This window comes from Alosa pseudoharengus, unplaced genomic scaffold, assembly GCF_046254945.1.
Source record: "Alosa pseudoharengus isolate Yale_2024_CS ecotype anadromous, Long Island Sound unplaced genomic scaffold, YU_APseudo_1.1 YU_APseudo_1.1_scf_2, whole genome shotgun sequence".
Lineage (NCBI taxonomy): Eukaryota > Metazoa > Chordata > Actinopteri > Clupeiformes > Clupeidae > Alosa > Alosa pseudoharengus.
Window position 1 is genome coordinate 7262095 of NW_027468663.1, and position 18032 is coordinate 7280126.

The 18032-nt window shown below is 42.7% G+C and overlaps 1 protein-coding gene across 2 annotated transcripts in view; it reads right to left on the minus strand.

The window, feature by feature from the left end:
* The window catches only part of znf521 (zinc finger protein 521), a 104959-nt gene extending 97400 nt beyond the window's left edge, over positions 1-7559 (minus strand). For both annotated transcript variants that reach the window (XM_076293518.1, XM_076293517.1), the window contains exon 1: positions 7411-7559. The gene's annotated coding sequence lies outside the window, so the exon portion shown is untranslated. The remainder of the gene's footprint in view (positions 1-7410) is intronic.
* Positions 7560-18032: the final 10473 nt, after the last annotated feature.

Here is an 18032-nt window from a genome sequence, read left to right on the forward strand (position 1 = left end):
GGACACTGCAGGTGCTGATTCGACTACAGACAAGTGCTCCAATGGCGGCCCGGAGAGACACCTCTTAGAAGGAAGGCCCCTGCGAGCTAAATGAGTTTTTCCATCACAGTGCAGATCCATACAGGCAGCATCATTTAAATCGGGGCAGGGGTCTTAATAAATCCCCTGTGGCTCCGAGGTAGATTGGTATGTTGGGAGTTCGACTTTTTTGTTTTGATTGCCATCCCTGTTGGTGAGGCGAAGGGAGTTGAGGCAGAAAATTCCCTTTTAACAAAGAGAGCACAACTTTTACATTATGACAGCTCACAGTCATTTAGTACCACTGTGCTGCTATTAAAAAGTTTTTTTTTTCAATTTCAACAGCAGCAACAGGTTTTATGTGTTCTATCATTTCTCCTTCCTACAACTGCTTTTGTAATTGGTCAGCATGGTATGATTCCAATAACAACTTGCACTAGGCAGTGCAAGGACTAGGCAGTGTGATTGGATATTTAGGCAATCACTAAATTATTTCAAACACTATAGGCCACTTGAGGTGAACAGGAAGTGGTGCAGGTCTCCTGTGCTCCTTTAATCACTAGCCCACTAGGATAAATGACAGTAGGTTTGGAGTCACTGTGCTTGGTCAGACACATAACCTCCACAAACGGACATTTCCTCAATAAAGTACATATTTATTGTGCTTTGCCAAATGTTTCCATTGTGCATAAAATGACAGCACTAAACCTAGGTTTGACACGAGTGCAGTTATCTAGACAAGTGCAGTTAGGGACATGGAATAGTAATATTGGCCACATGAGCAGTAATTCATTTCTCGGAGGGGTTAGATGAGATCGGCGGGCCCAGCATAAATCATCTCCAGTACATTTTACATTGTGGTAATAGTCATTTTACACAGACATGCTCTGATACAAGAGCCCTCTATGCAAAAAGCGGCCTCTTAATATATGAAACATGGTAAGACTGAGGTATCAATTTCTGACATACTTCCATACAACTAATGGCTCAAACTCAGCATAGGGAGTCATAGTCAGACAGCAGATTTGAGCTCAATTTGCTCACAGTTCCACAGCCTTTTCCTAACCTCTAATGGGCTTTCTGTTGGCCTTCCTTTAAATATATTCAGCTTGCGTTTAGTCCAATGCGTTAAATCCAATTTTGGGCAGCCGTGGCCTACTGGTTAGCGCTTCGGACTTGTAACCGGAGGGTTGCCGGTTCGAACCCCGACCAGTAGGCACGGCTGAAGTGCCCTTGAGCAAGGCACCTAACCCCTCACTGCTCCCCTGTTGTTGCAGGCAGCTCACTGCGCTGGGATTAGTGTGTGCTTCACCTCACTGTGTGTTCACTGTGTGCTGAGTGTGTTTCATATATATATGACTATAGACCACTGAAAATGTGATTAAAAAAAGTTTACCTCTCTATAATTCATGTACTCCTTCACATGCTCCAGAGAATTTTTTTTAAAATGTCAATTATATCTAAAACATCAAATGAAAAAAAGATATACCAATGAATTCGGTCTGCTTATTCTTTGTAAATCTATTACATGTCAACTGGATTAGTTCCATGGAGTGACATAATCATTAGAAGGAAGCTGTGTGCAAATGAGCTTACATCAAAACATCAGACTTTGCTTTTTTTCATAATGTAAGCTTATCTCCAATGTCTTATCATGCTCTCGTATTTTATGAGTTTCAAAAGAGCATATGATTTAATTTAATGTCACTAGAAGAAATAACTCTCAGGCTGTGACTAGAAACTACACAGTAAGAAAGAAAAGAAAGCACCACCTCAACCACTGAGAAAGGGCAATAATCCGATATTTCTACTATTAAGTGAACAGGCAAAGGCTATATCGCTTGCAATGATTAAAGGCTATAACACTTGCAAAATTACAATTCCCTAAAATGTATGTATAACATAGGTCTGAATAGGAACAAAACATTTTTACTGGTATACATTACTTAACACAGCAGTAGGGGCACTTGACCCCTCCACGGTGTAGAACAGCATATAATGTCCCTCCCTGGCACACGCTGGCTTCAGTGACTGTGCTCTTACTTGTATTCACAGGGCCACTCTGGACAAAACCATGGACATAAGTCCAGGCGCACGCAAGAACAAAAGGCCTGTAATGCGGCCCGACTAGCTGACAAGAAGCCTCTCGCCACAGGGATTACAACTCAATTTAGAGAGGGTCGCTGAGGTCAACCCCCATCAATTAGTGCAGTGAGGCCGAGATGCACAACTGTACAGGAGCCAGGATCTAATGAACGCAACAGGGTGGGTGAGGCCGGTGAGCAGTGTCATGAAGGATTTACAGTGAAGGACATGATGATTATGTACCAGCGTTCTGCATTCTCCTGTCTTACATCCTATACAAGTCTACTGTTACAGTTACACGGCTGCCTGCTTTGCTAGTCAAACGTCAATAAAGTCAACTCTGAGGATGAAGTTGATGATGTCAACAATGGTGAAAACGATAATCACAACAATATTTCTATTGGGTCTGATTTTATATGTAACCAAAGCTTCACTGCGATAACTGTCTGTTATGTTCTTGATTGAAACACAGTTGAGTAAGATTGTAACCTGCCTGTAAACTGAGGATTCCTGCAATGCCACAGCAACTCTGGAGGAAGCCACATTCACACTGTGTGAAATAACAAGAAATATCGGCCAGCTCCCGCGACACCGCACACAAGTTATAAAGGCGAGTGTCAAGTGCAGTGACAGGCCCGCTAATGGGATTTCTTTAATGGTTCTATGACAATTTCCTTAATGATAATGATACCATATTTTTGTGTCACATTACAAAGTGTTAATGACTGTTTTATCACAGATCATTAGTTGGACCACCACTAAATTTAAAGTTTACAGAATGTTTTCAAATTATTTACATAAAGCATTTGTTCAATGGTAGATTCTTGTAATTACATGCGTCATGACAAAATTTAAATTCCAACCTTTTATTAAAAGCTTTAAAAGAGGTCAACATCCCATACCTGCACTTAGGTCAAATTAATCATACTAATGACACCATGTCTTGAACTGAACTGAATTTTCCCCCTTAAATTGGCCATAAACCCTTGAGAATTACTGGAGCGATACTATCAATCAAGCTATGCTGTTCAGTCCAGCTTCCAGTGTTCTAATATTTCTTCCAGAATATTCCAATCATGTGAAAAGTTTCACCAGTTTCACACAATATGATACTGAAAACCTTATAATGCCATATAAATTATTAACACTTACATTCTGACACTGTCTCGTAGTACAAATCATCCAGAGATTGTCTCAGTCCTTAATTAACATTAAACTCACTGCTGACACATTTGTTTAACTGGAAAAAAATGTCTCGAGTTCACTTCGTCTTCCATTAGACTTCTATCAAATTGTCCTAGATACTGAAAGAATTAATCAAATTCAGGAAAGGCACCTTTTGATGGCCCAACATTCAGACATTATTCAAACAACCCACTGATTTTTACTGAGAATACCAATACCATTCAACAAATGACTACGGCAAGGCTTAGAGTCTGGATCAGCAGACACACACAGCACAACACAGCAGAGGACGGGCGGCAGAGATAGGAACCGAGGGAGAGAGAGAGGGAGGAAGCGAGAGATGAGGAGACACCGATGACAGAGTGAGAGAAGATAGAGGCAAAGAGTGAGCGGCAGAGAGAGAGAGAGAGAGTGTGTGTGAGAGAGAGAGAGAGAGAGAGAGAGGGTAGCTCATATTTCCTCCAGGGCTTAAGTGCAGCCAGGTTGAGAGCCATTGCCCATGTTTACTGTTGCTATTAATGCCTCTCTCACATTTCCTGTCTATGTGCTCACACTGACTCTTTCTTATGCGTCCAGTGCAATAACACACGCTTCTCGTATGGCCAGGAGAGACAGAGGGAGGAGGCTATTTAAGGTGTATATGACACAAAAGTGATTTGATGACACCCGAGACATGCAGACTAAATGATGCAGAAAATATATTTATGCATGCAAGGAGCCCCTGGAAACAACCTCGGCCAATAAAAACACCTGCAGAAGGAAATGCTCGAGAGAGAAAAAAAAAAAAAAACCATGTCATTTAGGTCCAAGGGTGCAGACACTGATGTAGCCCCAATGCTTGCAAAGCGAAAGCCTCCTCTTTTTTTTCCTTGCAGAAGAAAGTGCTCGACGTGGCAGGCACCACACGTGCCAAAGCCAGCTCAGAGCCCGGGTCTGCCGGAGCCACCGTCTGATGGCACACGGGGAGAGAGGAAGGGTCTGTGGGGGAACTGACACGACGGCCGGTGGGAGCTGGCGGCGGCCGGCGGTGGTGGTGGTGGACAGGGATGCAGATAGGCAGGGATTGTGTAAATGTCAGTGAGCGAGGCCTAAGTGTTTGCATATAAGCGGATGATGTATGGCCCGCGTCCTGTGGCATTTATTCCCCCAAGCAATAACGCAGCCGGGCTCTGTCTCGCACACTTAATTGAGACGGGACTTGCAACATTGGCCTTGTCTTCCCAGGGACCACAACATAACCTCTGACTCACTCCAACCTCTCCCAATGAGCACACAGGCACCACATTCCACCAGAAAAGATAACCCATTTCATGGGGGGGATTATTTTTTCTTTTGTCATATCTGCACCTGCACCTCAACTGTTTCTTTTGACAACCACCCCCCCCCCCCCCCCCCCCCCCCCCCCCAAAAAAAAAAAAAACATTTTTCAAAAATCCAGGCCGCATGATTGGCTGTGTGATTCACTGCTACGGAGCCCAGTTACTTTTTCTGATTCAATATGCAAAGTGTCACTACTGCTGTGCCACAATATCGAGTCCAGAACAAATGTCTTTTACTTCACACAACTTGTGTAAAATATAATCAAAGTGTAACACTCAACATCCGTGTATATACTGAATTATTTGATAAAAGGAGAGATGCTCTGTTAGAAAAATAAATGTGTTACAAATCCAAATAATACAAATCATGGTTTAAAAGAAGAAAGGAGGGGTTTTAATTTAATGTGCAAATTGAAACTTGGCATTAAAAACTGAACTGGTTTGTAATGAAATAAAATATAATGTAAGGGTTTTATATATTATGTCAAATATACCCTCCTCTCTTGTGATTTAACATGCCACTTGGACACTCTAAAGCACCACACACACACACACACACACACACACACACCTATGTATCATTTGAAGGGAAAATGCTATATTGTGCTATTGACCTGGCTGCAGATGCCGCTACTTTGGAGAAAAACTATTTGATGCCACGTTTTTGCTGACTTGTTGGATGCAGATATAGTGATGTCCTTCACAGACACAGATTTGTGTAAGGTGGGGAGACTCTCTCTCTCTCTCTCTTTCTCACTCACTACGCTCCCATAGGTATTGATTTAAAATGGTGGCCATAGGACTGCACGGCAGACCGTGTAATCTTCCTTTGAGGGGATGACTTCCGAGAAGGAAAGGGAAGAGAGAAAGGGCTCAACAGACCACAAGCTGGGAATGTGAAATTGTGGACAATTATTTGCTGAGCAAAATACAATGCTTGCCAGATGAACTGGAGTTTAGCCATGAATACCAGTGGCTTCCCTCAGATGCTACATGGAAATATTAGTAGTCACTCCATGCACACAAACAGATACATACATATAGTGAGAGCGAGAGAGAGAGAGAGAGAGAGGGGGAGAGAGAGAGAGAAACTATTTCAAACTTCTACTTCAGTCTGACTTGATGGATTATTTTCAGGTACCCTATAGATTTGAAAATGGAAAAAACTCAAGAATTGTTTATATGCTATGTAAGGTATGTGCAATTCTTAGATTGTTGTAATGAAGCAAGACAACAACAGCCAGCAATTCATCAAGCCAATGCCATGGTATAAAATAGCAATGGAAACACATTAACAAAAGATGTTGAAGACTGTTTTGAGTTCACAGAACACATAATCCTAAAGAGAGAATTCGGCCGGCTACTGACAATCTACTCAAGAATCCATCTACAGTATCCCTTCTGTTATGCATATTAAGAGATCTGACACAACCAATGACACGTCGCCCCCCTACCAGGTCGATGTCACTCAGAAAACTTCCCAAATAGCAGATAAGGTCAAACATAGGCTAGAGTCAATATACAATCATCTTACATCCTTATTTCCCTATAGGCTAAGATTTAATGTTAATGCCCTTAATGTTAATTGAGAACCACTACTTCAGCTTATTTCTTTAAAATGTTTCTTTCTGCTTCCCCGACGCTCCTCACGTGATGTGCCACCACAAACTCTTACATTCCACCAGACTTAGCACCGTGCACAGGCATCTTTTTAAAAGTCAATGACAAAATACTCTACAACTCGATCAAAACCAATCCTTCGAGTATTTCATAAAAGGTAGTATCATCATCTTGATAATAATTACTGATCGACTGTATACTGGTTATGATATCTTTCCTTGTTATCTGACCAAATATATAAGTAGCGTGGAGTAGCAGTGTGTTATGTTCATAACATAATTTCGCAATAGCCTCCAAAAGCAGTAGTTAGCGCAGCGTTGCTTGCGGGCTACGGAATCATTGAATTGTACTTGGACATTTAGGCCTATTATAAATTATAACCTAATAGCAGACAATAAGTGAAGCCTGCCGTTTATACGTTGGTGTAGGTGTACTGTATCAAATAATCGAACACGTGCCGACAGCTTAGAATGTTGCATGCTCTAGAATGCGGATGGTGTCTACCCTGTAACACGCGTTACACATGCAGCGAATACCACTTACCTTTCAGGGATCTTGGTTTAGCTTGCTTGCGGCGCGACATCCTACAGAAAACCGCTGAAGTTTCCCAGATTCGCTCTGATATATTGCATTCAACACAACGCAAATAAGATACCTGGCGTAATCCTGGTCTTATTTCACCAATAATGCGGAGCGCTTTTTAAACCATCAGTAGCCTGTGATAGTTGACGCTTTCGTATTTCATACGAGGATGTCTAAAATTTCTAAATTATCTGTCTTTACGTAGCCTATTTAGTTTAATTGTGGCACCCAGCAAAGTGTCAGAATATCGATAGTGACAATTCCATCATGCGGATCCATCTCCCAGCAATAAGAATGATCAGACGAATATCCGATTTAAAACAAAAATGGAATATTTTGCTGTCAGACTATCGCGAAAGAGCACAACAGCAAACGCCTGCTGAGAATGATAAAAAAAATGCAACAAAACAAAACGGAAAAAATACTTTTCCTTACATAGTCAACTGACAGGCACTAAAACTAATTTAGGCTATCCCTTTTCTCACTCCCGTTAGCTAATCATGTATTTGAATCTGAATCGGGACTAAGTCTACGTCTAAATTGGTTTAAAAAGAGGATGAAGAAGCGGAGAGAAGATGTGAGCTCCCTCCTCATCACAAACCTGCAAGGTCTTGGACTGCGCTGTCGCTCCGGTAGTCCACATAATAATGGAAAATGGAAGCAAGGCCCCCAAAGCCATCAGGATGGCTCCAGAGGGGGCCCCTACCCCGCAGGGACTCGCTCTGTACGTAATCACTGAGGAAATCATTGTCAGCCTGCCTGCACTCACACACAGACAGAGAGGCATGATTAAAATCCTCGGGATTGAGGCAAGATGCGGATGCCTGGATCCATCCGCCGCCGGATCGGGAGTCGGGCTCCAAACCTAAACTTGGCTCCTTTCCTCTTGCCTCTCGCCTGTCGGCTCTCAGTCGGTGACACTCCCGTCTTTGGCAGACGGATTGGTCCCCCTTCTGGTAGAAAGCGTTCAACAATAAAAGGTTCTGTGTTATGCGGTCTTATAGCTGTTGACATTTCACCCGCTAGTCGTAGTAGGCCAAGACGTTTTTTTTAAAAAAAAATTTTTATTCTAGCCAGAAAGAAAAATAATACAAACTATAGATATGTAGGCTAAGGTACAGGCCTATTGCATATATTTTTAGGAATTATATAATAAAGTATATTTAAATTAGATGTTGTTTTTGTATTTTCTCAGATCAAATGAAATAATTAGCCTACACCTTGGTACAGAAAACACTAAAACAATATACATATTGTTCACTCTTTAGCCCAAAAACAGTAAGTATAGGCCTAGTTATAGTCCAATGATGATAAAGATACTGTGATGATGACACAACACAAGTCAAGCTGTTGTGCTTTAAAAAATTCTGACTAATTATCATTTTCAAATAGGCTACAGTAGACATCACAAATATTTGTTCCAACATAGCCTACATGGTATTTAATATTGCCAAGGTGCAGCACCATAATAAAAAAACTATCAAGGGCACACATATGCAGTCTCCTTTTATGTTACCTTTACCTTGTTATAGGCCTATTCCTGGCAGACTTAGAGAAGGACCAGCCTCATCCCCTACCTACAGTATGTGAAAATGAGGCCCAGAGAAAGTGTCCCGCCGGGACCCCTCTCACCCCACGCTCCCTCCCCGGAGGACTGAACCACTTCTCTCTGAAGGTTCCCATGTAGAGGTTATGTTTGAACTGCCACTTAGATTACTTTTTAGCAGTATGTGGCTTCATGGTGATATCTCCTCCACTGCCATCTGTTGGTATTCCCCTTGGGGATCAATAAAGTATCCATCTATCTATCCATCTATCTATATATCCATCAATCCATCCATCTATCTATCTATCTATCTATCTATTATCCCACAGGCTCTCAGAAGAGGGGGAAAAACATGTTAATATAATGTTGAACATGTAACCTATTGTAAACTTTATCAGAAACAGAACTCTGGATGACTTTGGCAGATTTAATCAGTATGAGATGGACCTGTATCAGGGCGTTGATTTGAAACCCACCAGCATAGGGAGACAGTCACGGCTGGCTGCCTGTGTTATTCAGAAGGGCTTGTGTTGATCACACTAGGGGCACAGTGATCGATGGACTGAAAAAGATATTCACACGACGTCTCTCTATCACCCCCTTTGAGCAGAACACAACTCGCCAATTATCTTATCAGGAGGCTGTGATGTGACTGTCTTTGCCACATATTCAGGTTATGTCAGATATAATACGCAGCTTGACTATTAGTTAGCCATATTATCATTATCACTAGAAGGCTAAGTCTGTAGTATTGATAATAGACCATGTCTGATGCACAGTATAAAATAGATGGCCTGATTCTATTGGTTTTCTTGTGGGAGTCAAAACTTCTACAAGAGACTTCAAAGTAAACATGTTAAAATGGACAAATGTGCCTCAGTCTCACAAACAGTTCCCTGCTCTCTCACAACGGCGAGAGCGGCTTCGTCTGCACTGTTGATTTGACAGGTGCAGCAGAAGGGTTGCATCAGCACCCATGTGCTTTCTGGCAATGAGTTTTAAATAACTGGGATTCGGATGAAAATGATTATAGCTGGATTTGAAAACATGGGTGTCTGAAGAACCATTAAACTATGTTATTGGGTTGGAAGGCAGATTTAATACAGGACGGATGATCCATTATGATTAAAAAAGAGATAGGTTTGTCTTGAGATGCAGAAAGAAGGCTGTTTTAAACCAAAAAAGTATAAACAAAATACATACAACTTCGCAGTCAGTTTTTACATATTGCAAAGCAGAATTCATAAATGTTTGATGAAACCATGTATTTAAAATACATCAAACACATCAAATCTATCTACTGTTCTAAAACTCATTTACCAAGTTGATGTTAGATTGATAGTTATGTTTGCAAGTACATTGAACCAAATAACTGTCTCTTTTTCTCATTTGTCTACTCATCAATGCAAGGATAGCAAAGATCAGTAGAAGCGCATTTTCTGCTCATTTTGACATTGCCATTAGCTGTGTATTCAGTTCAGTTTAACAGCAAGTCTATCCACATGAGATAATGATCACTTCAGCATCACTTTGTCACTGTGCTAAACGACTGATGCAAGTTATTTTATATGCAGAATGAGTTCTTTGAACTGAGTTTCACAATATATTTTGTGTATCTTTTATGTTTAATTTATTTACATTTGGTAAATCCATGTTTCTTCTCTCGTGATTATGTATGTTGCATCTGAAGGCTTTATGCAATGATGTTTAATTAATAGAATAAAAAGGATTTAGTATGCCTCAATTCTCTTCAATTCTTAGTATGCTTCGCATTCACTGTACATTCAGGCATTAACTGTTACATTCGACAGATTCAGAAGCCAGTACCAATTAAAAATGATTGGGATGCATGGACTGGGTTTGCATTAATCTCTACCAATTGGTTTGAAACTTTGCTGTCTTTGATTCTACCTCAGTAGAATATTCAAGTTTGTCCATTTAGTTAAATACAGTACAGTACATCTTACATGCAGATCAAACTGTCCTCTTAGCTGTTCCTTGGCCCTAAAAGTTGGTTAAGTGAACACCTGGCTCAATTAAAATATTTGATTTACAGTATTATTACCTCGGCCAAGTTGGTTGTTTTTTGGTGGAGTGTGTTTGTCTGTCTGTTTGTCTAAACAGGATTAGCCTACTCAAAAATAACCTGCCAGATTTCCATGAAACTTGGTGTAAAGGTGTAGCAAGGCTTACGGAAGAACCCAACATATTTTGGAGCAGATCCAACTCATGGGGCGGCTTCACAAATTTAGTGTCACTTATGCTTTTGCTAGCATTGTGAGATATAATGAGGCCTGTGTTCTCAAAGAGCCATTCTAATTTCTTTTGAGGGTTCATACTCAATGGCTGGATTAGATACAATTTGATTTGTGCTCATTTGTGTGTGTGTGTGTGTATTTTAGCTATTATTATGTATGCAACATTTTTTTAGGTAAAGTAAATCACTGTTATCTCATGTTGGTCCAGGGTGAGGTGTTGAGTTCAGTATTGTTTAATCACATTCATCATAGTACCATCTTTACATGACCAACACCTTAATATGCATGAGATTTTGATTCTATTGTTGAATCATTATCTAAAGAATATTTGTCAAATGTCTGATTTCAGTTTATTTGTTTTTGCTCAAATGTGACATTCTCTATAGCCTTAGGTATGAGTACCTTGTCTGATGCAATACAGAATCTGTGCTGCAAAACTGGTAACTTTTGACCTACATAGTTGTCACTGACATTTCTACTTTAATACATCTAATTTCCACATTATTTAGCTAGATGTATCTAAATTTTGACAGCATCTTTCTTCTTTAAAGATAAACATTTCCCCATCCACTAGCTGCCAAACAAGGATGAAATGTTCAAGGATGAATGTTTTTTTTTTAACAGAGAGAGAGAGAAGAAGGATTGATATGATGTGCTTCATTGGCGCATCCAAAGCCCTCTCTGAATACACTGCCATATGTAAACAGCTATTTGTAGGTGCTTTTCTTTACTCAGATGTGCCCCTCTGTTGTCTTCCACTTCAATCTTAACTGTACCCCCGGTCCCAGTGCTCTGTCAAGTTGTTCCCCCCAAATGTTCACATCACCCCGGTTCCCACCCCACCTCCTCCCTGATCCACTCCCTGTTCACCCTCTTACATCCGCACACAAACATAAACACAAACAAAGTGCTCTCCCCAAGCTCTCTGAGTCTGTTTCGTTACTTTCATTAGTAACAAAGTCACTGTAATAGAAAGCCAGCGAGAGAGAGAAAGAGGAAAGAGAGAGAGAGAGAGGAAAGAGAGAGAGAGAGAGGATAGAGAGAGAGAAAGAGGAAAGAGAGAGAGAGAGAGGATAGAGAGAGACAGGATAGAGAGAGAGAGAGAGAGAGAGGATAGAGAGAGAGAGAGAGGATAGAGAGAGAGAGAGAGGATAGAGAGAGAGGCTTGTTGCTGCTTGCAGGGCTCTGTGACCGCATGCTCTGACTGCAGTGGATGCTGTCACTAACACATGCCAATGCCGAAGATCACTAGGTGCAGCATGCACACTACCAGGCTCTCAACTCTCATGGGGCGCTGGGGCACCGCTGCTGTTCAGAATTAAGAATTGTGTATTCCTTCTCTGTGTACAAATGGGAACATAACTAATCACACTCAGGCTGTTTTAACCCTGTGTGTCCCTATTGGCGGGTGAGGACAATGTAGAATGACATCAAAGAAGGGAATGCAAGAAAGTGACATGTCAGCCTAGGGGAAGAATGTAAATGAAGTGAGGGGTTGTGGAGTGAAGTCTACATTAAGAAAGAGAAGATGCCTCTGTTAAGACATACTGCACATGGAGCAGCACATCTCTACAGCCATTATGTGTTTGTTGAAAGAAATCCACAATGTTCTTTTTGTTCCAAATTTTGGCTGCTTTACTCCTAATTGGAGTGGGTGATGTTTACATTTGTAAACAGCCTTAGTACTTTTTCTTTAACGTCATGTAAACAGACAGAGTGATGAAGACTACATGATTTAAACACAACTGGTGGGTGGAAGTAGATTTTGTGAGCCAAGGAAAGCCTCTGTGTCATTCCCATAACAGTGGTCACGCTTGTGATCAGCAGAATTAAACAGCAAAAAAAAATAGAGCTTTGGAAAATTCTGGATGTATCCCACAGAGAGTGTGTCGGAGCATATGAGAATACACTCCGTCTCCCAGTGAGATGAGATGATCCCCGGTGGATTCTGACCTTCTCTCTGTCCCCACATGCCCTGTGATTCTGGGCTCCTCCAGTCTCTGTGTCCACCCACCACCCAAACCCACCCCACTCCCTGTCCCTCAATTCCAATGCCCCCACATTTGAAATTCAGCTTTCCGCAGTCTGGGAGTCAGAGTTCCTAGCTTGCCTGTGACCTCAACTTTGTTAAGAAACTCTCGACAAAGATCCCATCCAAAATAAACTTGTTTCGGAGTAGAATAATGATAGCTGAAGGCCTATTAGTGAGCTGCTCGAACAAGACCTTGGCGTGCCCTCGCACATACAAAAAATATATTAAACACACACTTGTTGGGTTGGCGCTTGAAACATACACACATGGTTTCTCTCTTGTTCTCTCATAGCATCTCTTCCACACACACACACACACACACACACACACTCTTGACTTGCCTCATTAAAACTCATCTACTAGAACTTTGAGATGTGAATATCTCCCATGAGAAGGGTCTCTACATTCATCTGTGGGATTGCTGAACAGTTTTGCTCGGCTCTCTTTTTTTCACCCCCCTCCATGCTCATAATTACCGAGCCGGCACAGATGCATGACCCTGAGAGGAGGACCACTCCTAGGGGGAGTCCCACAGCAGTGCTGGGCCCTTCGTCCAGACCTCCAGGGGAGAGATCCGCTACGTCTCTCCGCTCCAGTGCCACCCACACCAGGCAGGAAAGGGTCGACTCGGTGCCCCCATCACTGGAGAGGCGTCCCCCTGGGAGGTGGCTCTCTGCACCCGCGAGCCGAACTTGTGATGCATGGGAGAAAAACAGCCGAAAAACAACACACAAAAACAAAAAGAGGCTGCACTGTGAAAGAGCAAATTTATGTCTTCTAATCAAGAGCTGGGAGGCTCGGCACATACAGTATATCACAACTGATAGAAAGAGAGAAAAGATCTCAATAAGAAAAACAAACTAAGTCACAAGGCATTATTCACATGGAGCTTACTCTATAGAAAATAATTTGTCTTTCCATTAAGCAAACAATGCAAGTCTGAGAGATAAGCAAGAATGTATGGCAATTCACAGAAATAATGAAAGTCTTCAACAGTCTTCAACAGTCTACACACTTAGGGTGTAACTGTCAAAGTTTTCAGTGGTCACTAAAGGAGACCTTAATGTCAATAACTATGGTTTTGGTTGCTCGATGTGCACCCTTGTTTCTTGGTGCGGTACCCTTCAAACGCACTCTGTCCATGGCTCTCTGACAGTCATTGTTAGCATGGCGGTTGGAAGGCATGGTGAAATGTGGCAGGGAGGCGATTCGGAGCGCCCCTCATCAAGCGTGACCTTCCAGTTGGATATCCACACCTTCCATCTTTCCCGGCCAAGGCGCCCCGCTGAGCTACTCCCACACCGGGTCATTAGCGCGGCGGTGTCACCAGACAGCCCGATCGCGGGCCAGCGCGGGAGCGAGAGGGGACTCCTGGCACCGCGGTGGCTGCTGTGCGGCTTGACATTCAGGGCTGGCTGATCTATGGGGCTGGGGAGACATTGCCCTTGCTCTGGGTCTCCACGAAGAGAAGGTCCTGGCAACTCTCCCTCTCACCCTTACTCCATCACAGCGCAGCACATGGGCTTCTCCAGCTAGTGCCGCCGTGTACTGCTAGCCTTCCCCCCGCTGAACGCATGCTCAGGTAGGCTGTCCGCGCTATGCACCGTTCTAACCTTCAGAGGCTATAGAGTTATCAACAGCCAAATTAAGGTCTTTGAACTTAAAACTGTGTGAGATGATGAAATATGATGAAAAAAAAAGCCATTAGCCTTTTTATCAGCAGTAGTCTTCAGTCTCCTAATACTGAACGATCCCAATCGCTAGTGGTTTAGCTTTTGTAATTAACAGTTAAAATGGTTTGGCGAATAATCCTGCAGTATAGATGCTAAGTATCCACTAAATCTTCATTAGTATTTTCCAGAATTGCATTTATCACACATGGGTCTATGCAGATGCAGCTTTATGATAGCAGCTGCAAAAAAAAAAAAAAAAAGCCCTTGCTCGCTCACAAAATCACGATCCAGTCCCCACAATCTTCTGAGGAGATGGACTTGTCTCCTCCCGACTTCAATGAGGGCCGAGAGGCTGCTCGGAGAGGCTTTAATCTGACGGAGAGAGATTCATTTCCACAATGTCTAACTCTCATTAGCGCGGTGTCATTAGGAGAGCCAGTCGTGGTTTAATCAGGCCACACGCCACCCTGTCTCCGTCAGCCGTATCGCCGGGTGTCAGGGCCCTTATCGCACGGAACATTCTGGATGATAGTTTCAGCTCACCTAAAGAGTGGTTTATAAGTCTGGCCTCTGACAGCCTGGCAATTATTAGACTGCTGAGCGGCGCATTTTTACCCTGTTTTGGATTAAGTACAACATCAGTTTGTTTTGGCAGATTCTAAATGTGTCTTTGGAGGTAATTATTTAGGTTCTTGTTCTGCCAAGATGAGTGGTTTTAGTTGTTGTTTCTTTAACCACTTTCTTCATGTCGTGCTGAGATTTTCAAGTTGTGGTATCGTGGTATCCAGATGGAGAAAAAACATCCCTTTTAAACAATCTAAGCCTACGTTTGTGTATATCTATGAGAATATATGTGTGTGTGTGTGTGTGTGTGTGTGTGTGTCTCTGTAACTGTATCTGTATACTGTGTGTGTGTGTGTGTGTGTGTGTGCGCGCATGTGTGTGCTCTGTTGGAGAGAAGACCCGCTCTCTGGCCCTGTGCACATTATTCATCCCTTCCACCCACAACTCCCCCACCTCCCTGACAACAGCTTGAGCCCCTCTCTCTCTGGCTCTCTCTCTCACCGGCTCTCTCTCTCTCCTTTCCTCTCTCTCTCTCTGTCTCTCCCTCTCGCTCTCTCCCTCTGTCCCCCTCACTCCCTCTCTGGACTGCAGTGGTGCGGGGAGTGGTGCGACTGTGTTAATTAAAGGAAAAGGTTAATGCACAGGGGGCCGAGGGCTCGTGTGTTCAGCAGGGACCCGGTGCCATGTGCAGCTGGTCTGCGTCCCGTCCTCCAATACCTCCAGCACCGGACAGGAGAGGAGAGGAGAGGCGAGCACAGGAGAGGGGGACCATTGTGCGCTGCACCCATGTCCTGGGACCAGGGTGTGGGGGGGGGGGGGGGGGTGGATGGTCCTGGGGATTAGAAAGCCGCTGTCTCTGTCTCCGTGGAGAGGCAGGTGGAGGCCCCTTCCCTGATAAGCCTCACCTGTCCGCGGGCGGAGCACCTGGGGTCCTGGTGAGGGGCTGATTAGCGTGTCCAGACCACCCCCCACCACCACAGCACACCACAGCGCAAGCACCAGCTCACCCATATCACTGTAGCGCACTGACAGGGGCCATACAGAGACACCTCTTAGGGGGCAATGTCAGAGAGAACGAGTAAGCGAGAACGAGAGAGAGAGAGAGAGAGAGAGAGAGAGAGAGAGAGAGAGAGAGAGGAGAAAGAGAGAGGTTGGAGTTACAACTCATCTCATGGAGAAAAAGTGCACTGGACACAGGGGTGGGATTCCAGGCTCTGCGGTAATCGCCATAGCAATTGTGAGTGAGTTTACTTTTACTACAGTCTGGTGGTACATTATTTTTGAGAAATTAGATATATTATTAAATAGGGAGTATGTCCTAGTTTGTCCAAGTCTGACTAAAAAAGCGATGGTCTGTGACATAAGGGAATAGATGATGAATTGCTTAGGATGCAATATGGCCTTAATGAAGCACATACACTGTAGGCTGTAATGTTGTGTAATTCGGTCTCCATTTGTAATTGCTCTCTATATAAATTTGAGATAATGCATCTCACACAAAAAAACAACAAAATAAATAATATATCACATTATATGTGATACAATTTGTACTAATTCCTTTGAGTGACCACTGTGGCCTTGGCACGTTTTATTCTATATTTTCCCTTTTTCATTTTGTCATGTTGTAATAACCCCTTATAACTCTTAACCCTGAAACAGTGGCAATCTTAGAGAAATCAAAAAGACGCCCTTTCACTCATGTGGAATGTAGAAGAATTATGTCGGTCTGTGGATAAGATAGTGCCACACCCAATTGCCTATACTGTAGCACTGAACGACGAGCCTCCGTCATAACTCAAGTGAGGCCTATTGTTATCGTACACATTAATATATCTATTGCTGAATCTGTGTAAAACCCATCAGTTACAGTAATGTAATATCAGATTCTTCCACAAGCATAATTCAAGTTGCTACCCAAATCACTGTGTTGATAACCTTAATTAATTTCAATAAACACTTCAGGCTCTATCAGCAAACAAGAGGGGGTGTTCATTTTTTCCCTTTTTTCCCAAACAAGCTGAGGTAATTACACATCCGAGGGGAGAGTAGAGGAAAGCGTTCCCACTGGAACCCAGTTTGGTTTATGGATTTGCCCCTGGATGGAATCACAAGGGACTCACTAACAGCTTGAATTTCAAGGTTTTATGTCTCTAACAAGCCTTTAATTGCCAAGGTAACATAGCATAATCGCCAAAGCATTACAGGAAGCCGGTACCACTATGTAGTAACTACAGTGCACCACTACAGGAAGTGAAACAAAAGAGATTAAGGCTAGAGGCTTACTTTACACACTTTACATTATTCCTTAGTGTTTATTTAGTGTTAAGTGATGTATTATATTACTGCAATTGTGATACAATTTGCATTTATGATTAGGAGATATTAGATAAGAGTAGATGATGGGGTAAGTGGTGTATAGCCACAGAGCTTATGCCATGGTTGACCATTATAGTATGGTACGTGGCATGGAGTAATGATTGGAGGAGCTGAAGTCAATTAGTTGTGTTACAGAGCCAGAGTTATGTGTGGATCTAATTGATTCTGCCAGACTCATAGCCTTGCGCATTGATCTGATTCAGTGCACATTGATGAGAATAATAGAATCGCTTACCTGGAAATACACTGTGAAAATAGCTCCACTGATCGTATGATAATAATGATTAGAATAAAAATAAAATAAAAAATTTGCCAGCAACATACTCCACGCCCTGCATCTCTATCCATTGCTCTGCGCCCCACTGATTGGTCTCCGGCTGAGCTACAGACCCACTGATTTACTGTGAACAATGGCTGCAGGCTGACCAGCAATATTGACTTGCAAGTGGGGCAGCTAAGGCATGGCATGACTAAAGCCTGAGGGTTCGTCTTCAGCATGGCCTTCCTAATTCGTCCAGTTTAAAAAATCACATGATGGTTACCCTTCCATGTCTACACACTGCTTTATTGGCACATTTGAGGTTTGGAGGTTCAGCAATGTCTGCATCCTCACAAAGCTTTCTTGCTGTGTTTTTGAGACACTGCCCAAACTACTGTCTTCCAATCATTTGTGAAGCTGGACATACGGAACAATCAAGTTCAGCAATACCTTCCAACATCCAAGAACACATTATCAACCTATTGCAAATATTACTGTATCATGTTCACATGTAT